At 45.8% G+C, this 22152-nt stretch overlaps 1 protein-coding gene across 5 annotated transcripts in view; it reads right to left on the bottom strand.

The window, feature by feature from the left end:
• Positions 1-22152, bottom strand: part of LOC308063652 (sodium channel protein type 5 subunit alpha-like) — a 224945-nt gene extending 202793 nt beyond the window's left edge. For 3 of the 5 annotated variants that reach the window (XM_080386919.1, XM_080386920.1, XM_080386921.1), the window contains exon 1: positions 1-22152. This exon is cut by the window's left edge and continues 24974 nt beyond it. The gene's annotated coding sequence lies outside the window, so the exon portion shown is untranslated. The other 2 variants (XM_080386918.1, XM_080386917.1) reach the window with 2 other exon arrangements.

Below are 22152 nucleotides of genomic sequence, written 5' to 3'. Positions count from 1 at the left end.
AATAACTGATTAAAGTTTGCATTCCAAATACAACTATGCTGTAGGCTTACAAAAAAATCTTCTCATTTGAAAGTCATTTTCCTCCTCTGCATCTAGGACAATCAGCAGCATGAAACAGAAAATAATAATAAATAAATATGCATCAGCCCAGAGTTCATGTTCAGTCAAAGCCAGGAGGCCTTGCGTGTCTCGCTAAGGGACCCCAGCATCAGTGGGCTTGAAAGACTGAATTCCGATGCTTTCAGAAAATGGAAGAAAATCTCAGTGGCTTGTAGGGATTCAGTCACAATTTGGGAAGTTATCCGTCCTCCTCACACAACCCTTGGTGCTCAGCCCCCTGACCCAGTGCTATAGCTCACCTCCCAGCCTGGGCTTTCCCACAGAGTAGAGGGCTTCTCCTGAAGTCCTCAGTGTTTCAGCCCAGGCAGAGCACGCTGAGGCCACTGACTGTCCCAGTGATGCTGTTTTTTTGTGGTCTCTGGCTTAGGATGAAGTCAGAGAGGAGCCATTTACTGCTTGGCTGCCAAAAGACAGTGGCTGTAGGATGCCGACTCTGGTTTTGACCCTGGTATCATTTTACTAAGTCTCAGTTATGTGTGGGCTGTTAGCAGAAACACAGAAGAGGGTGGCACGATATTGCAATCACACTTCATGGGGGGAAAAGACCGTATTTGCAGCTGCCATCATGGGATATGATGTGGGAACATGTACCCGACCACTTTGTATTAACGGCTAGGGGCTTGTAGCCCCCCTCGGTCTGTCCTTTATTAAAAAGGAGGCATCAAGGTTTGGTGATGTGAAGCAGATCTGCCGTGAAAGGACTTCACCCTTAATGAGATGCTGGGGACTTTTCCCTTTCCTAATTTCCCAGATCCCTCCAGCACCCGCTGCATCGACCTTCAAATCCCACGTTGGCCATGAAGTGCAGAGCCTGCACAGTCACTCTCCCTGGGCACTGAAGGGCTCAAAAAAGTTTCTAGATCCATCCTATGTCAACCAAAATGTCTTGTGTGGTGCAAAGAAATGCTGCACACACTCTGTAGTGCAAAATGCTTTAAAAAAAGAAAAAAACAATGAAAGGAAGTCAAGAATAATACATATAAGTTGGATGCCAGTGATAGAGTACAAAGGCACAGTGAGTAAACCATAGCTACAGACATTGCTGGACTTTTTAGGAACAGGAAGGTACTTTTCAAATACATAAGGAATAAATTGTGTCTTGTAAGTACTGCCAGGCACAACACCACGGAAAGGGCAGAAATGTTCAATACGTATTTCTGTTCTGTACTTGGGAAAAAAACATGCGATGGAGCACTAATATGCTGAGAATGACATTCCTTCCAATTTAAGAACAATAAAGAAGTACCATATACACCAGCTTCTTTAGCTAGACTTTCTAAATCAACAAGTCAGGATAATTGCACCCAAGAGTTACTACAGGCTTGGCCAAGATGTACTCTGAATATCAATGTGGCTTTCCTAGATAGTGGGACACTGTTGTAAAGCACCAGAAAAAAACCACAGTTGTGGCAGTATTTTATACAGATAAACAGAAAGATCTGAGTGACTGTCGGCCTTTCTGCTTTCTGGGTAAAAGAGCAGAATAGCTGATGCAGAGCTTGGTTAATCAGGGCTCAGAGAACAGTAATATAATTTGATGGGAACATTACCCCTGTAGAGCATTTCAGTTCTGATATCCAAAACACAAGGGTTATGGTCATAAACTAGAAAGGTTTAGAGAACTATCACTAAGGACAACTACAGGCTGGGAAGCAGGCTCATAGTAAATGCTGTGGAGAGCTCAATCATACCAAAGATAAAGTAAAAGGATGAGTTAATCACTATACCAGCACCCTTGCACAAACACAGCTACAACACTACTACTCCATGTATTACAGAGTACTTTGCAGTCTGTCAGAGTAAGATAGAAGAAATCCAGTGGTCAGGAACGAGAACAAAAGAAATATAATATGGGCGTAATGTGCACACTTTTAAGAACATAATTTAACTAGGTTACTAAAAACTGAAGAACAGAAAATCCATCCTCCTCCATTCCTGTTTTCTGGATGGCATATGTTGTAGCTCAAACATTAATTATGAGGAGCTTTTTGCTATTCTGGAGACAGAGCAGATCATCAGTTTCACTTTATGGTTTTATAATCCCTAAAGTATGGGGTTGAGCCTAAATTTTATTGTTGTTTTTGGGGCTTGTTTTTGGTTGTTTTTTTTTATATCCCTCTACCAAATGAACAGAAAGGCACAAACTGAAATCCCATACCTGGGCTTCAAAATACCATACCACACGGTGTGTATAGAGCTCTGCTATAAAATGTGATGGGAGGGACAAGAAAGCTATATATGTAAAATAAACAGATGCAACAGCAAAAAGTAAAAATTACTGCAGATCTAGACAGGCTCAGGGTCCCTCACTGCAGAAAGGTGGCTCAAATCTCTGCTCCTTTTCTTCTCCAGCGCCTGCTGCCACCGGGGCTGCGTTACAGACAGGCGAGCATCGCCCTGCGACACCACCTAATTGGCACCCAGCCTTCCAGGGAGTGGGAGATAGTCAGGCTAAAAATAGGCTGTCCTCTGTTTTGGCTCTCCCTGCCTTCCGCCCCCCCTGCAAAGGCACAGGGCTGGCGGTCCAGGAAAAAACATCCAGAAAAGCAGCAGCCTCAGTGCAGGGAGCCGGCTGGTATTTTGAGGAATGGAAGAATGAGATGAGGTGCCATCGGGGTGATGCTGAACATCGTGCAGATGGCCCCTGCCTGACCTCCTGCTTCTGGGAAAGAGCCATTTCCACCACCTTTAGCACGAGAGCTGCAACCTGAACCCCCGGTCCCGTCGGAGGTGTGGGGACAGAGTGGAGCCACACAGCCCATCCCTGCCCTACGGGATGCTGTCCCCAGCTGACCCACAGCCAAAGCAAAGCAGCTCTCACGGCAGCACCCGCGGCAGCTCCCTTGTCGTTCCCCACTTGAAAACTCCCTCCAGCCACCCTGTTATCCGGCAGAGGCCTTTGCTTCAACAGTCCGTGCAATTTCTGGTTCAAGCAATCAGCATTTACAGGCAGCAAAGCCTCACAGGACAGCTTTTAATAGGAATTTCATTGACATTGAAGATCTTCATAGGACTTTGATGAACACTTGAACTTTAGTCTGACATTTAAGTGCCTAAAACTCTGTATGAAGCCCAAATTAAGAGATCTTACATTCTGCTATCGATGCTTTCTCTCATATGCACCTCTACAAAACTCCCAAACCTCAGTAACATTTCAGAAAGCATTGGTTCTGCTTTTAACTGGACACGACAAGTCAAAATCAATTAGAGATTGATCTCAATTTTGCTTTTTTTAAAATTTACTTTTGGTGTGCAGTTCAGTAACCAAAGTTAGGAACTGCAATCAATGAAGCTACACTTGCTTTGTAGCAAAGCTATTGCCTAGACTATAAGATGTTTTGCAAAGTTTCCCAAGCTCGTAGAGGCAGCTGTGTAAATGATGTCACTTACTGAGTTCTGTGGGGTGCTCTAACAGCAAGACTGATGGGTAGCCTAATACATTGTGTAGTTGCTATAAGCAATAATCTCCCATGCTAATCACAACTTTCACATTCATTAACATTACAGGAACCTCCTGAAAGAAATCATGTACCGGAGAACCATTCAAACATACGCAAAGCTGGCTATCTATGGCCATAAAGCTAGCTTTCAAACTGGCATTGGAAGGAACATACCCAACATATTTTACATCCCACAGACCTAAATGTGTGAGCTGCCGCTTCTTGAGTCCTGCAAAGCACTGTGCGTGTTCAGCTGCCACAATGCAAAATGAAAAAAACCCGATGGCACTCTGCATTCAGGGTGAGATCCTGGTCCACTGAAGTGAGATGAGAAAATGCCCTTTTGCAGAAGCGTTCCTCCATGTGTGGCTGCTCAGCTTATTTCCTGCCAGAGGAGGATTTTGGCTTAACGTTGGGGAGGTATAACTTGACAGGCTCACAAAAGTTAAGGGAGTATTACTCCTTGGCTGCCCCCAGGGACCGTCCTACCATAAAAACAGTACAGGTGGCACAGTCCCACCTTGGAAAATGAACATATCAGCCACAGGGCTGATGGGGCTGGTTGTTAGCAGCTGCACGGCCATGCCATGGTCGTCAGCAGCACTCCCTGATTTACAAAGCTGCTATCAGTCCAGGGACAAGAAGCTGAAAATGAAGGTGCCCAAGAGGAGTGCATGGGATGAGGAAGCTCCCTGAACGGGCTTGCCCACACACAAGGAAATACCCTTTGCATTTTGCAGCACGCGGGCTACTGGACCTGATGGGGGCACTGATGGTCCCTCCAAAGTATGTTTTAAAACAGCTTTCTCCTGGTCCTGGCAGACAAGCAGCCCTCCAGAATAACCTCTCTGACAGAGACAGAGCTCCTTAGCTACCCAAACCAAGGGCACTAGCTTGCCATTAACCTACACCATTTTCAGCGCTGAGTGCGCACACGCATGGTATGTTTTCCCTGGCTGCTTGTGACCTTTTAAACTCCAAAATAACGATGCATGCAGTTAACTCTTGCTCCTTTCCTCCTAGAGGTGGCTTGGCCAGCAAGGACATTGCAGAGGACAGGGCACAGCTCATCACATGCCTCTGCATTGGATCTGCCTGGGACAACCAGGTGGTTCGCAGGCTCACACTGCTACGATTTATCCTTTGGGGTCAGAAGACCCTGTTACTGTTCACCAAGAAAAAAGGCAGCCAGCACGCGTGCATGTCGCTCCCCTAGCAAGACGCTTAAGATTAGCTCAGAAAGCATACCTGGCCTTCAACATCCTATGCAATATATAGGGGGAAAAAACACTTTGATCTGCAACCAACTGCAGGGGGTGGGTTTGTTTTATCAGGGAAGGCACAAGCTGTTGCAGAGCGGGTCAGGGAGGAGGAGCCCAAAGGTGGCTTTCAGCCACCTCCATGCTCCTTTGATCCCAGGGCCATGCTGGCCGCAGGCCAGTCCCTGCTGTGGGCTGCATTAATCTGCACTGGCTGCGGGTGCCTCCCAGGAGGCTCAGTGGCAGCTGGGGATTACCACGGTCAGGGACGCCCTCCATTTTCCCTTCCTCGTACCACTCACAGCGATGGTCAGGGCAAGGGAAGAAATAGCCACAGCTTCGTTGCATGGGTGCACATAGGTAGTGGGTATCCTCAGTGTATCCCCTATGGCCTCTCATCCCCGTCTGCACCAGCTTCTTGCAATAGCTGGGCACACATGTCCCATCGGACACCACAGATATGCCAATTCCCAGCAAAATGGGGAATATGCAACTGGTGGACCTGCAAATTGCATTTTTCAATATCCCTGCTTCATTCCTCATTTGGTTATATATATATTTTTATATATATGTATAAAATATTTATTTTATATATACATATATGCATATATATGGCTATTAATCCATATCTGATGCATGTAAGTGAGCAGCAGTACCAACACAGTCAAACATTCTCCTCACACACAGAAAGAATCAGCTATGACAGCGCCTGGGGCAAGATTAGAACAAGAAGGCCATAGTCCTCTGGGACATCATCTTTGACCCTCTTTCACCTCCTCCAGTCTTTTCACAGGACCACAGGCTCTGTCACCGCTGGGGGCACCTCTGGTCCCTGACTCCTGACACCCACTCCTCAGCAGACAGCTCATGCAGACCTAGCGACAGCCTCCTGAAGCCAACATGGATCTTTGGCGGGTCTGGATCAAGCACTAAACCCATATGATGGAGCCTTTTCAGATGTGACTTCAAAAAAGTCTGAAATCCTAGGGCTTTGTTTCCAAGTTCTCTTTAAAACTATACAATTATAGCCTACACCTAGCATTACCTGATCTCCTGAACCTGGTTTAAGTAGGTTAAGCAGTCACTGGCCTGGCAATGGGTCATGAAACATAAAATATAATACAATATGGTATAACACAATAAAAAAAATATCTGTGAACAACCCACATCACCTAAGTAATCTGCTTCCCTATGGATGTCTGGTAGATTCATTGCTGTGCAGTATATGGCTGAGTCACCTTGCAGCCACTTTCTTCCGTATGACACTCCTTTGAGTTGCTCTAAGGCCTACCCAGGAACGTCCTTTGCCAACACTTGCGAAATCCAAATATTTTTTAGCCCTGAAACTCTGAATCAAACTGTCCAGTGGGTTCAAAAGCTACAGGAGAGGACAGATGCGTAATGACAGCAATGGGAAACCGACTGAAAAACCAAGCAACAAAAGATGATTTTCTACAGCTTGCACAATGAACCACTAAATACACAGAAAATTAGAATTTCCTGTGCAATGAAGTAATTATGCTATTTCCTTCTCATATTTAACCAATCCAAGTACTAAAGAGATACAAAAGACGTTACACCAGGCATAATAGTTAATCTAAAAACTCCTAACAGACAGCTTTAGAAAATTCCAGGGAGGGAATGAATGATGTTTCAAAGTGTAATGTCAGATCCAAAATCGTCAAAAGGAGCTTTACCTTTGGCTTCACCAGGCTCTGGATCAGGCCCTTAAAATAGTTCTGGAAATGTTCCAGAAAACTTATTTCAGCTACCTTTAAGCTCTGTGCTTTGCAGCTATTCAGTAATTTTCACTGTTAGCATTAAACTGTCCAGGTGACTTTAATGCTCGGAAACAAATCCCCCGTCTCCCTGATGTTGCTTTTACACTGACGCTGCGTCACGAACTTCAATAAACAGCCTCCTGATTCACGCTGTTATGAGACAGCGAGCAGGATTAGGCACCAGAGATGTGTCTAAAAGCCTTGGTTTTGGGTTCTGAACATCACTTTAACTGATTAATAAAAGAAAACCACAGCCCAGAACCTTTCAGTGTCTTCAGACCATAACCTCATATTCAGCCACGTGCTCTGTTCCCAGGAGTCTAGAATCACCAGGTCTCTCTCTCTCTTCTTTTTTTTTTTTTTTTTTTTTTTTTTTAATTATTGTTATTATTATATTGGGGGTCTTTTTTGGCCATCCTGCACACTTCTTTTAAAAAAGTGATGCATGACCCAGCACAGCATTTCTAATTTCTTTCTGGCCTGCCCTGAGAAGCAGCTAATGAGCTGGGAGCTTCGCAGGGTCCTGACTATTTAGCTCACGACACACAGAGCAAGACCTGCCAGCCCAGCACCGCTCAGGCTTCACCAGACGGGGAAAACCTGGGGAAAGCGAGAGGAATCTTTAAATAAAAATAACCATTTTTCACAGATGTAAAGGCACATGAGGAGCAATGCTGCATTTCACAGCTACAGGAGAAAGCAAGTTCCCCAGGCCACCCTGGGCACCTTGCAGACACTCGTTTGGACACCGTGTGCTCACCAAAAAAAAACTTCTGGGCGTCGTCAAGTTTAGGCAACTTCATAGAAAAGCAAACTCAATGTAACTGAAGCAAAACTTCCACTGAAGGCAAAGGAACCCAAGAAGTCAGAGACTTTCCTAGGAAAGTTTCTACCCCAATTTCATATTCCCGTGAAGAATTTGGAGCCTCGATCCAACACTGCCCGAACCCAGCAGGAACAAAAGCACAACAGACCTACGGGAAATTTGTTCTAGACTAAAGCACTAAAGTACTTCTTTAGCTGAAGTATTGCTACAGAAGTATCAGGAAAGGATGGGGCATGGGGGGAAAAGCACAGAGAAGATATATTCTGCCTTTTTCTTCCCATATTCATATGATGATTCCTTTTCTTTTTCTCCTTTTAGCTATGACGTATGGTTTCATAACAACTATTTACTTTTCTCTCTTTATCTAACAGCTGTCTGCTGAGAAAGACGGAAAAATAAACTAAACGTTAAAAACAAGAGAAACTATTCATATGCAATGTATAATTGCATGCTATATTTAAATCTTTGTACTTTATCTGTCCAATTATATTTAGTGTCAACAGGAGGGGGAAAAAAATCCTCCTTACTTTCTAAAATTAGCAACAGAATTTGTATATTGTTTTCAGATACAACCGCTCTTCCTCAGAAACTTTTGCCAGGGAATAACTAATGGTTGGAGACAGGGAGCCCGCCCGCCTCGGATGTGTTTTGACATTGGCCCGCTAACGGTCACCTAGAGCAAAAAAAAAGGGGGAAGTTCTGAGGGAAAGGGCTGCGTAAAACTGGATTAGCTCTGCCGAAGTCAGACGAATCAATCTGGATTTACGTCGGCGGAGCCGAGGAGGAGGATTCATCCCTCTGCTTGATGAACACAGGGGTGAAAAGAGCTACGAGGACTTCAGCAAAGCGGAGGAACTTTGCCACACGCTGCAACTCCGAAGGGGTTATTTCCTAAGAGACACACACGCCAGCAGCAGCCCCTGTGCTCACATGAATGAGACTGACACGCACGCATCGAGGGAGATTAGACCTCTCGACGTGAAAACGCTATTGAAAAGAGATAAGGGGGAAAAAATAAAAAAATTCTTAAGATACTTGCAGTGCTTTCCAGACCCTCCTGCTGCAGACACTGCTGGCAACGCCTCCGGCCCCCCTCCAGCAGCGCGGGAGCCGCACATAGCTCGATGTCGGAGGCTGGAAATCGGGCTGGGGAGGCAGCGGAGACGATGTGCTTGGCCCCGGGGAGGGAGAGAGAGAGGGCGGCTGCGTCACGCGTCGCGCCGGCTGTACTAATATGGGGAGCAGCGGTGGCCAGAAATCCTCGTCCGGAAGGGAAGGACAACCCCTGTAACACGAGAGCCGGCGCGGGCGCGCGAAGCGGGGAGCAGGCACGCAACCGTGGGGGGCTTCGGAGAGTTCAGGGCTTCCCCAGGCCAAGGGGATGGCACCGTTGGCTGCATCCGACATGGCAGGCAGAGGAACGGGATTTGGAGCAAGGGGGTCCCTTCCCTGCAGCACCCAGGTCTATTAAATGCGGTATAATTACCCTGCTTATAATCAGGAAGGTATTTTAAAGAGGCTTTAGTGTGATTTTATAATTGTGCATTACATAACAGCGACTAATGTGTCAGGCCTCAGACAACACTAAATGCCTGTCTACAGGTCAGTCTGCAGTAACTGTAACGATGCATTTCAGAGCTGCTCAGTCTGAGCTGAACCCCCCCTGTGATTTCATCCTCACCTTGCACCCCCCATCCCTGTCCAGGGGCTTCGACTGCATCTCCGGCGGGGCAGCCGCTCACAGAGTCCCCTCCCGTCACCAACAGCTGACCTCCCATCCCTCTCCCTCACCCCATGCCCACTCGCCATGGCTACATTACGGGGAAAACCAAAAACCACATCAGAGAGCTGCTCCCCTTTAACCAGATGTACACAATTCTCTGGGTTTGTTTTTGTTTGGGGTTTTTTGTTTTGAGTTGTGGTTTTGGGGGTTTTTTTCCCAGTTTATTTAATCATCACTTTTTTTAAAGTTCACGTTTCTTGGGATTTCCCAGGGGCGGTGTCTGTGCTTGCACAGCTCAGCAGCAGAGATGCTCCTTGGAGGACTGAAATGGGCTGGCAGTGGGGCATAAAATCTGAGCTGGCTCCTACAGGGGTGGATTCTTGCTTGCTGAAAATAACTAGAAATGATCCCTGTGTGTTGTCCTGTTTTGATTACCCAGGACCAAGGTTCTGTAAACCTGGAGCCGTGATGCACGCAAAGCTTGTCAGACCCAGCATGCTGTAAGCCAGCTGGGAGGAATGCTGGCGTATTCAGCCACCGAGGCACTAACAAAACTGTCTGTTTCTTTGGATAAAGTGGCCATATCTTTACGATAAGAAAAAGAACCTCGGTAAAATCACTTTAGAAAACATACAGTCTTTGAGAATGGATTTTGGCCTAAAATGTTAATATCTGATCTATCTTCATCTAATGGATCTCAAAATAACTTGTTCATGCTCAAGTTTCTGCATAACTTCTTATTATATAGATGATTTTATTTTCTCTAGGGCTTTTAAAAACATCAGAAAAACCCTCAACCACAACTCCCTCCTCCCAAGACCCTTTCAAAACTCAAGACCTGGCTTTTTGTTCAAAATCAGCCTTCAAATGCCCTAAATACTGAGAGAGACTCCTTAATTCTGACACAGACACCTTAATCCTGCCCACGGTCTGCATTCAGTCACCCCACTTTTCTACACTTAAGCATGAGCCTGACACCAACAAGACTTTTTAAATATTCCACACTAATACTGGAGTTTGTTTAAAACTAAAAGCACACAAGCTGCAGATACCTTTCAAATAATAACTTGGACACAGAGCGGTTTTAGTACCTCAGGAATCCAGCAAGCTTTAAAACGAATCTATAACCTGTTGGTAGGGCTCTCACCATTGCAGTAGAAAGCCTCTGTGGCAGAATTTTAGTGAACCACGAAAGTTCAATTCAAGCTGAAAGATGAAATAATCTAGTACAGAATGGACTTATTTTTTCCCAGATAAAAAAGAAACTATTCTATTTTAAAAATTAAATTAAAAAGGCAAAGGGAGAACTCAGAGCTTATAAGAGTTTTTAATTTTTCTGCATGTTTTGGTACAACATGATTATTATTTGATGTGTGATATCTCTACATTTAAAAAGCTCTTGCAATATTATGATAAAAATAAAACCCAAGCCATTCTTGTCATGCAGAACTGTGATTAAGAAAGGCTTTGTTCATTACAAAGAGCAGGGAGGCATGTTTTTGCCATGAAAGATAAGGGATCTTTTGACATCAATGAAAATTTTGCACACAAAAGATTCACAAGGTGACCTCCTCACAGAAGGCCAAGCTGCACCCCCTCAAAGATGGGCGTGTTAGAAGAGAGGGAATTTTCATGGTTCATTTGCCATCTTTCCTGGAAATACTCCTCTGTGAACTGGGACTGATAAGAAAGCTAAAGCGCAGGGGTACAAACGGTCGTCATGACAGCTGGTACTACATGCATTTAACAAAACCAGTGTGTCCACTCTGATACCAGCCCACTTAGGAACTGGGATGGGGGATAACTTTGGTAAATTTTTCCTCGTTCTTCTCCCAGACTGAAATCTGGCATCTCACTCACTGCAACTGGGCAGCCCAGAGCTGGTCCAGTAACACCACAGCAGAATGAGTGAGAAATAAATAAGGAAATGTTATTAATCTAAGGAAAACAAGGTACATTTGAAAGTGCGATCATATCACCTGCAGCTAAACTTAAAGGAAGCCACTGTCTGTATAATGGAGTAAAAGGATCCTCCACAACAAACTTTCTGAATTACCTGGATCTCTTCAGTGACACAAAAAAACACAAGAAGGAGAGAGGCGTTAGGGACATTCCAGTTCTGGAAAAGTTTTCTTTTCCTCATTATTAGTAACTCTAATTACTTTGAAAGAAGAGCAATGAGATAAATCCTGCAGAGCCAGAAATGTGACCTGATTTCCTTCCTGATTTAGAAACTGTCACTTTGCAAGAGAAACCCAAAGAGACAGAGCCAGGTCAAAGTGGGCCCATCAGTTTGGTTTGCAGAGTAAATAACAAACTAAGATCAACAGAAATATCACCAGTGTTTTCTTTTGGTAGGTGTTCATAAGAACAACTCTATTTAAATGATAAATAACAGAAGTTTATCTGAACTCTTTGCTGTCATACATGACACCATGGAAGAGATATTCACTAAAAGCAAACAGGAATATACCCAACCGACTTAATGTATTTTCCTTCAGGTTAGACGGTAAAAGCGAGAGGCAACGGCAGAATTTCAACTATAAATTGCTTCATACTATGATTAAGGCCCTACCTCAAGACAGCATGTAAACACAAAGCTGAAAAGTCAAGCATGCACTTAAGAGTGACGCTGCTCCTGTGATACCTGAGTTTTATTTAACAGAACTGAGAAATTACTTGTTGTCACCTTTTAACTATCAGAGCTGTAATTTTCCAAAGTAATTCTTGAGGACAATTGGAGACAACTTACAAGGTAGTAATTTTCAGGAAGAACTGAGCACCCACCCTTTGAAAACAACAGGTCTTTTCTATATTTTTCAGATTGAGCCTCCAAAACCTAAGGCATCTAAGGTTATAATAGATAATAACCTGTTCCTTCTGAAAAGCACGACCAGGATTTCCGAACAACCACCAACACACTTTAATATGTGATCCAAAATGTTCTTTACATACAGAGAGAATTCCTTCAGGATAATAAGCAGAAAACAGGGGGGAGAAGGGAGAGAAGGGAGAGAAAGGAGAGAAGGGAGAGAAGGGAGAGAAGGGAGAGAAGGGAGAGAAGGGAGAGAAGGGAGAGAAGGGAGAGAAGGGAGAGAAGGGAGAGAAGGGAGAGAGTCAATCACTGTCTAATATCATAAATAGGATCATTTAAAGAAATTAAAACTAGCTACATTTCACAAACCTCCCCTGTCCATCAGGGTGTCATTTCCTATCAATACATTTTAAAATATAAATTTGACAACACATTTAAGTCAAGAACACAGCAACTACTCAACATTTTTCTGTAGTCTGTAAAAGTGCCGAGAGGTATTAGCTGGTGCCACAGGTGTTAGTCCATCATAGTGAGAACCGAGGCCGTTTCCTGATTCAAGCCAGGACTAAAATGCTTTCAATTCTGTTGCAGTTTTAAAGTCTGTACCCATAAGCTGTCATTCAGTCAGGAAGCCTCATGATCTACATACACCCTTCGTGGTCAAGGTATTTAGGCTACATACCCAATGATGCAACTGAATACCTTCATGAGCTCTGGCAAATGATTGAGGGTATGAAACAATACCAGTTCTCTACCATACTGTACAGAGGGTTTGCATGCTTTAAATCTGCAGGACTCCTCACCACATAAAATACGTCTCCGTACAAACACGGGCATCAGGATCTGACCCTCTGAGTTTGTAAAAACCCTTTAAGAGTTTCAGTCAGAAGTGCAAAGCTGTACTACGAATGGATTCAGAATGAGTGTCAAGAACTGAGGAAAAACCACATTACAACATCAAACTCCAATCACTTACAAGTAAGATAGTCATCTATGATTGTTTCTGCCAATACTGTGATCTGCCTCATACCAAAGCTTACACAAACATCACTAAAGGCTGAGACCTTTTGGTACATTAATCTAAAAAATCACAACTTGCCGGGCAGGCTTCTATTGCTTAAATGTTGAGACACTTGCCCCCAAAGGACATGCTTTTTTTTCTTAAGGACCCTCTATTTCCGAAGCTCTCTGTCAACTGTGTTTGCCATTTGAAAAGGCTACACCAGAAAAAAACCCAAAAAATTACCAAAGGCAGTGGACATCGCTCCAATCCCATTTGCATCATTCCCATCCTGTCCTGACAGCGGGCTCCCCTCAACATTTTTTGGAACTAGGTATCTCATTGGAGGCAATGCGCTCAAACCACCAGCAGCAACACTCTCAAGACCACCACTTTCTTGGTTCGTTAGAATAAAGGGGTTTCACTTCTCACTGCCTCACAGCTCTGACCTTTTCAATTCTCTGCCACCAAAAGCTTAGAGGATCTGCCGGATCCATCTGCAGCTCCACCTGGCCTGCTTTCCCACGCCAAAAGGACGGATCAAATATACGTGTCTGAAAACACATCCCTGCTTTTTCTTCGTACCACCCGGGGGAGAACCCCTCCCCCGGTTTCAGACGAGAAGGAACCTCCAAGACCACTTCTGCAAAGCCCCGAAATCCTGGGAAATCGCAGCAAAACCAACTTCAGCACCTTGGACAGGAGACACGGACGGAAAATCGCCAAAATCGGCTCCTTGGCCCAGAAAACGCTGCGCCTGGACACGACCCTCTAGGACACATCTGCAGGCCTGGTTATTTTTAGTATTGACAAATCCTCTTTGAATCGCTGCGTTTATTCCACCATCCACCCTGTCTTTTGGGAAGAGCTGCTCGCCAACCTGGCGGTGGGAGAAATCGGGGCCACCAACTCTGGATCCGATGCCCGTCTTGCGGGATCAGCAGCTGCCCTGGTTGCAACTGGAAAAAAAAGCTGGGCTCAAACACTCACAGAGCTCAGCTCATCCTTCCCAGGCAAAAGGAGACCTGTTGCCATAGGTGTGCGTGCCTCGTGTGCTTCTTTGCTTCCTAGAAGCTCATCTCCACCTCCTCACCCAAATCTCCAGGAAAAATAAACCAAAAAGTTCTGATTTATTCCCATTGCAGCCATGCTTCGGTTGCATGAGATTTGCTTTAATTTAGCTTTCGTTCTCTCTTACAGTGACAGTATGTCACTGTCCCCCTCGGGGCTGCCTCCATCAAACCACGATCACCTTGCCAGGGTGCAGCACAGCTTTCCCTGTTTTTCTTTTATTTCCATAAGCCAAGACAAGTTTTTAATTTGTGCCGGTAACAACTCGAAACGTTTTAAGCAGAAAGTATCCTCCAGACAGCTTTGAGGTAAGCGGTGCTGTCGAGATACATACTTAAAATATGTCAGTTCTTACAAGTAATACCAGCAATAGTCTCACGATACAGGAGAATGATACATTTTCCCTGCCACCACATAAATACCCGGTCTTATTCATTTCTTCCCTTCCAAACGTGCCACTAAATTCCTGCTCCGACACACCTGACAGCACATGACATTAACCCGACCGTTTGCAGAGTATTTTCCTGTGTTGTTAGTTCTTTCCAGCACTTCTGGGGGTGGGAAGAGAGACGGAAACTAGACCGATTCCCAGCCAAAACTACCCTTCAACAGCAAAATATACATCTATAACTATACCTTCCACCTTTACAGCCCGACGCAAGCTTTGCTGAGCGCCTTCCGCTCCCGCCCGGCCCCGGCCGCCTCCCCGCCACCCTGCCCGGACGGGACGGCCGCGGTGCCACCGCTCCCGCCCGCTCCAAGGGAAAGTTCGGGGAAGGGAAAAAGCCCGGCACTACCAGTTCCTCCTGCACGACACGCTTGGAACCGGACGTCTTTTTGTTTGTATTTTTGTTTGGTTTGTTGTTTTCTTTTTTAATTTTTATTATTATTTTATTAACAAGCAAACAAAAAAGAGAAACTTACATTGGTTTATTTAATTTTTCCTGCTAAACCAAGAGTCCCAGAGCCACTTCATTGTATCCACAGAGTTTTAGTCCCCAGGCGGCACCGTCCCGCGGGAAGGGCCCGGCTGCTGGGCGCGGAGCTGCCCGCCCGCCGCGGAGGGCGCATGGCTCGGAGCCGCCGCGCCGTCTGTGCGTGCGGCTGCCGCGGGAGCGCAGCCCCGGCCGGGCGGGGGGCGGGCGGGGGCGGGGGGCGGGCGGGGGGACCGAGGCCACGCCCCCCGCGCCGAGCCCAGCCGAGCCCGGCCGAGGCGGGGCGGGCCCGCAGCGCCCCCTGGCGGCGGTGGGCGGTGAGGAGGGTGAGGGCTGAGCGGGGGCGAGGAAGAAGGGGAAGGGAGAGGGATGGGGAGAAGGAAAAGGGGTGGGGGAGAGACGGACGGAGGCGGCGGCAGGAGAGGGGCGAAGGAGCGCTGCGGTGGGATGAAGACGCCTGGGGAGAAAGGTCGGAGGGGGGATGGAGCTGCACTGCAAGCTGGGGGTGCCCCGCGAGCAGGTTCAAGCAGCAGGAGAGAGACAGCAGGACACAGCGAGGGGTTCCCAGCACACAGGGGAGGGGGGGACAGGTGGGGCCAGTGCCCAGGCTGTCCCCCCGATCACCCCCTGGCCAGCCATGGGCCTCCAGGAGCAGGGCCTGCCTCCCACCGACAGGGCAGCAACCTGGTGAGCAGGAACAACGGCTTCCACCAAAAATAAGCTGCCCAGCAATGGCTGGGAGGGTCACAGATGGATGCTTCTAGGTGGAGAGTGTGGCGTCAAGAGCTGGCTGGCGGTATTGAAGCATTCAGGGTGGTAAAAGTGGAAGAAACTTCTGAAGAACTGCAAGAAGACCTCACGATAGCCAGCAGGGTAAAACAGGGCGTGCAGGGGAGGCTGGCATCACTTTACTGGTTTGGTGATGGACTACGAGGTGGTGGTTACTACTCCAGCAAGAGTCTGGAGCTGTAATAAACACTCCTGTGAGCACAGATCAGGGTTTGGTAGCTATCAAAGATTCAAGCACTGGGAAAGGAGCAGATCATGTAGGGGAAAAAAAGCTGAGGGGGCTGCAAAATAGCCCCCCAAAATGCGGCAGTGGCCCCAGGAAGGTTGATGGGGAGCAGGTCTCCATTAGAGAGCAAGTCCACGCTCAAGGAAATTACCAAGTGAGGGATTCAAAATATACAAGGACTCAGAAATGGAAAAGCAGCGAATGAAGAAGCATAACATGGGGTTGAGCTAGGTGAGGAAGAGGAGGAGGGAGGGAGACAAGAAGAAGGGGTAGAGGTCAAAGACTGGAAAACAAAGACTACAAATGAAGGGAGATGGAGGGGAATGAGGACTAGGAAAGGCAGAGGAGGATGGATTTGAGCTCCCCGGTGGGAAAACAGCTTGGGAAAGCCTAGAGCCACGCAGAGGTGCAGAACAATACGAGAGGTAGGAGATAAGGGAAGATAACTCCTCAGGGATTTAATCACTCGAGGTCAAGCTGAGTGGTGGCTGTGCAAACAGAAGGAGGTTTTCAGGAGGATTCAAAGCCATCAGAGGACATATTTTCAGCACCAGAAAGGCAAACTGTGAGTCCTCAGCAGGTCAACTCCTGCTGTTGGACTCCTACCGCTGTGCTGGCACATCTCTGCAGGATGTCTCTACTTTACAAGAGGAACAGCTTTCTTTCCAGCAGAGTTTAATAGGTTTCAAACACCATTTAAGTTCAACTAGATAAAGCAAAAAATATAAAAACTAGATAGAGCAAAAATGCTGTGCAGGGGTTGTTGCTGGCCTGGGCCCAGCAGGCTGGGGTCACACTGTTCATTTCAACAACATAGCCCCAGTGGAGATCCTCCATGCTGGGATGGCTATGGTGTGGTCCCACCATACAGACACTCTCAGCACCCAGAAACACCCCCAGCTCTGGGGCAGCAGGCCCAGCATCATGGTAGGGGCGCTCAGAACAGCACAGACCCCTACCTTGGGAGATGCTCTCTACATCATACTGAAAATTGTGCTTCTTCCCCCAGATCATCCAAACACCTAAAAAATACTATCATGGGATTGCTGGGCTTGTGCTGAGGGGACAGGTAAGCCTATTGCTTCTTCCTATGGAGGAGGAGTTAATTGACAGACTACCTTGGCTGTGGCATAGTGCACTCTGCTGAGGACAGGTGAAGATTTATATTTTGGGACCGATTTACAGTTGGATGCATTTGAGGGAATTTTGGGGTTGATATATCCTTGCCTGTACTTTCACAGACCAGAACTTGCCTCTGCAGGCTGACGTTACACAGGCATTGCTGGAGCTAAATTCAGGAATTTCATGTGAAAGGGGCCCCAGCAGCTAAAAGTAAATATTTTAGCCTCTTCCATCCAGTTCTTGCTCCAGTCACAATCCATGAACAAAGGTCCTCATCTCTGTCCTCCCTCCTTCCTGAGGAATCTCAGTAGAAACCGTCTCAGGGTTGATCACAGAAATGAAGGGGGGAACGAGCCAGCGGAGCCAGCAAAGTCTCTGTCACAGCCAGGGAAAAGAGGGGAAAGCCATGAGCTTTCAGTTAACATCCCACCCACTGCTCCTGAGCTAACCATTTCTTGTCTCACTTGTGCAGTCTGCAATAGACAGTGCTACTGCAAATTTTCAACTGGGGGGGGAGGAAGGAGGGGGAGGAAACACTGGTAAACTCTGATGAAACACCGGGAAGACATGTCTGTTTCATCTGTCTTCAGAAGTTGAAAAATTATTCCTAATACTAGAAAATCCTCATTCCTGTGATAACAAAAATCTTCTCAACCTGAACCCAGCTTATAGAAAAAGCAGAGCAATATTTACAAAGGAAATAAGATTAATAAAAGGTAGGAAGAAGTACAGGAGGGGCAAACTACCCGTCAAATTTATTCCATGTCAGAAGCAGGACTGAGGTGGTTTCCCCCCATTTCCTACCCCCTAGTTAACTCACAGCCCAGAAAACCATCCCTCCCTCCTGTTTTCAGTTCAAATGTGTAGAAGTTATTTGGGTTCTTCTTTCTAAATTGCCTCCTTTTAGGCATCGTAGGACTTTAACCCACGAGCATATGCTGAAGGCAGTGCTTCAGGGGTGGGTTCTGGATCTGTGCAGCATCAAACACACACAGCAAGTGGGGAGCATCCTTGGCACAGGAGCAACTCATAATGCAAACACTAATCATAAAGCAACCATGTTAATTGGAACCCTATAGACAGGCTGATCAGAGAGAGGATAATTGATTAAACCTGTGCTGTCTTGCCAAAATCTTCCTTTCTGGAAGAATCATTCAGGTAATGCTGCCTTACCGAATGTCTGAAAAAGTTCATGCAAGTCAGCTGAAATCCAATAAACGTGCATGTCAGATGGAAGTAAGTACCAGCAGCAAAATGAATACTATGCGGGGGATCAGTTGATGTCATCTTTCTATTCAATTCTCTCCAAAAAGATACCTTTTTCCCCACAAAGCAATCACTTTTCTTAAGGGGATTATAGACAGCAATGCTGGTTGCAAAAAGCCATTTATTCTCCCAAGATGTTTATAAAGCCTTTCTTTCATGCCATATCCCTACACATTTGTTACTACCTTTTTTTAAGGTAACAAAGAAATTGAAAAATATGCAGTCCTTGAAACTGTGAGAGTTTGGAGAACAGTTTTAGTTTAAAACATATTCTTCGCTTTTCCTTAAAAAAAAAATAATGCTGTTTTAGAAACACTTTTCTTGCAAAATTTCTTTTGGTGAAAAAAAAAAAAAAAGTATTTTTCTTCAAAATTTGAAAGGTTTTTCCCTGCTGGTGTTCAGTGGAGTGCTTTTGATTTCCACAGACCCCAGCTTTCTATAAAGCCTTTTACTACCTGGGTTAAGTGCTGTGAGAAGCTCCTTTAGCAGGAGGTGTCATGAGGTTGTTGCACACAACTCAATTTAGCCAATACTTCCCTCTACCGGGAAAGAAAAATAATGTGATTTGTTGTAATTCCCTTTGGAAGGAAATGAGATACCAGGACAAGAACGGTTTTCCTATCTAAGGATAAAAGGAGATTCAGGGCATGTGAGATGAAGAAAGGGCCTCTCATTCAGACCACCAACACACTGCTCATTTATTAACCAGGCAACAGGGGTTTGGCCATCCCGTACTGACCCCCTTTCAGTAAGGATCCCCCACCACAAGCTCCCTTCTGGCTTCCCAGCCCCACAGTGGGCGAATGGAGCAAACCTGCAGTGCTGGACCCCTCCACATTCCCACCTCTGTGGCACGGAAAGCAGAAGGTCAGCTCATTGTTTGCACCAGCACTGAACCCACTGCTGGGACGCATCAGAGATGGTGCTAAAACCTCGTCACGTAGCATTGTCTGTGATCTGGGCTTGTCCTTCATCTGCAGTAAGAGCCCTGATGTCTTCTCATCCCCCACTTCAATTTCAATAAGCAAAGAGACCCTGACATAAACCCAGCTGCTGTGTCAGGATACATCTGTATCAGTCTTCAGCTTCCATCTTTTAATTAAGTGTATCATCCTCATGGAGCATCTTTCATCAAGCATCCATGGGGAAATCCTGTAACGCCTGGCTAAATTGCTACATTTGTTCAATCAGACTCAAAAGATATAATCCTAAAGTGAGCTAATCTAATTTAATGGGGGAAAAAAATTACAGGCAGGCAGTGTCTCTGTCAACGAATGTGTCCAAGTGTGAAGAAAGCATTCAGTGCTCTGATAGACACATCAATTTTACTTTAATGATGTGAGCTGTTACTTTGTTTCCCTGAAATGGCTCCCCCCACCCCAAATTAAGCCACTTTTATGTCACACCAGAAGACAGCTGCATTTTAATTTAGAAGAGGATGAAGGTTATGCTGTGCTGGGCTGAATTATGTCCCATTACCACGCTCTTGCCGCTTGTGAACAGCACAAATATTTGGTGATTTGGCAGTTCAGAGAGCAGAGCAACACTGCTTTGCTAAGTGGGGAAAGTGTTTACACAGGGTTTAGCAATTAGCAGTGTCAGAAAGGCAGAGCCTGGGTTTCTCGCAAAGCTGCTGTTCCTCCCATGTTCCCTGCGTCGTAATGAATCGTAGGCTGGATGAATTTCTTATACCCAGAAGGTTGAGAAAAACTTCACCTCGCATTAACTTTCCTTTGCTAACTTATTCCAAAAAATTACCGAGCCCCCCTCCCTTCCCAGGTTAGGCAAAGGCTCCTACAAGGGAATGGTCATACATTGAGCCTTTGCAAAGCGACTGAGAAATATATTCATATTCCCTTCTTTTTGGGTCAAAAGCACCAACTTATGACACCAAAGTTGCTTTATACCTGCAGCCTCTCTAGCAGAGGACACTGCCATCTCTTTAGCAGCTTTGAGGAATGGCAAGGCTTAGCACATGGAGGGAACCAAGAGAGCTCCTAGGCACAGCTGGAATTTGGACGCCCCAGGGAAACGTTTCAGTGGGTGGTGAAATCTAAATGTTGCCAAGCTCTGTGAGAGTTTTGGCTGTGGTTTCCATAGGGAAGGGCTTCAAAGCAGACCAAAGAAAGGTTAACCATCTCTAGAAAAAAAGATTTCCCCATAGAATCTAAAGCATCTGGAAATGTTTTAGCCTTATAGATACTGCAAGATCAACCATACCTGATACAAAATCACATTTGCCACATGTTTTCCTTTCCTTGCACAGGCATTTCAAGCAAATCCTTGCCTTGCTTCTGCTTCCAGAGCCACCCCTTGCACATTATACAGAGGATCTCCAAGGTATCTTTCCAGGCTGAAACTAGTACTGACTTTTCTTTTACATTTCATTGTGTTAAAGACATCCAAAAAGAAAAAAAAATCTCCAACAGACTCAGAGAAAGTTGTTTAGTTGGTTTTACTCCAACACTACCTGCACGCCTGCAGCTGGAAGCATGCCTTCAGGTGCACCTGAAGGCATGAGCAAAGAGAAGAGCAGAGAAGAAGATCCACACAAGGACTGGAGGGAAATTCAAAGTGATGAAGTAATTTTCTGCATTTAGTACCCTGATCCCTCTTCTTTCTTCCACTGAAGTCCAGCATGCTCTCCCTCCTCCATTTTAGACTAATTAAGGTCAAGCTTCCTTCCAGTACATTTACTTAATATTTTACATGAATCATGAACCATGAACCATTTCCCTTTGAATCTTTTAATTAATTATAACGCCTATTAGTTTGTATTTAGACACTGCCACTTCAGTTTCTGTGAAGTGCTTGGGGTAGGAAGACCCAGTGTAGCCAGGCAATGAAGACCACAATGTCTTTCAGCACAGGAATAATTGTGTGGACCTCCTCTGGACTGCTCTAGACCTATTGATGTTTGCATGTGTCAGGTCTCAGGCAAATTGTGGTTACAAGTGGTTAAGTGGCTTGGAATTTCTGATAAAAGCTTGACAAATCTGGGAGAAATTAAACTGAGCTATCATCCTGCTCCTTCTTCCCTTGTAGGGTTTCCTGTAAGGTTTCTGCATCATCTTTACCCCTCTGTGTCCTCACTGATCTTTTCACCCTTGTACTTACTAAGCGGCCAGTCCAGGGGGTGTAGGCTGCAGGGGTTTGACTGCCCATGTCGTTTTGCTTGCAAAAGTCTCCAGCCCACCAGACGATTCCTTTCTGGTCACTTTTCCCTAGCATACCTGCTTCTCCATCCATTTCCAACCCAAGTCTACTGCAAGAGCACAGAGATCTGATAACAGAGTCTTGCCTTCTGTAAAGAGGAAGGTTTGACTGAATTCAGGAACTCTCATTAGCATTTTTTCAGCATCTTCAAGCTGAGCAGCTTAAGAAGCCCCGGGTGGACATGGGGCCTGCCCTCTAAAGCTCTTTCCAACTGAAACTCTTATCCTGAAACTGTAGCTACACGGGCAACTTGTCTGAGCCCTGTTGCCTTCAGGGATTGTTCGCATGAGTGCTGACACTCATCCTCCTGGCAGGATGAAGGCAATAGGAAAATGGGTGGCCAGCAAAAGCCTGCATGGAAGGTTATAAGTAGAAAAGGATTCAATGACAAAGAGGTGCTCACAAACTGGTGGGTTGTTGGAGTGACTCATTCCTTACTTGGGGAATCCAAAAGCCACCCACAAATCCAAAGGAGACACTTTTATGTGCAGATCTCCACCGTCCCCAACCAGAAATAATTACCAAACACATCCATCAGCCACCTCTTTTGCCCAAGTGAAGAG

This window comes from Falco punctatus (genome assembly GCF_963210335.1).
Source record: "Falco punctatus genome assembly, chromosome: 4".
Classification (NCBI taxonomy): Eukaryota; Metazoa; Chordata; class Aves; order Falconiformes; family Falconidae; genus Falco; species Falco punctatus.
Note: the sequence above shows the minus strand (reverse complement) of the source record. Positions and strands in the feature narration are given on the sequence as shown.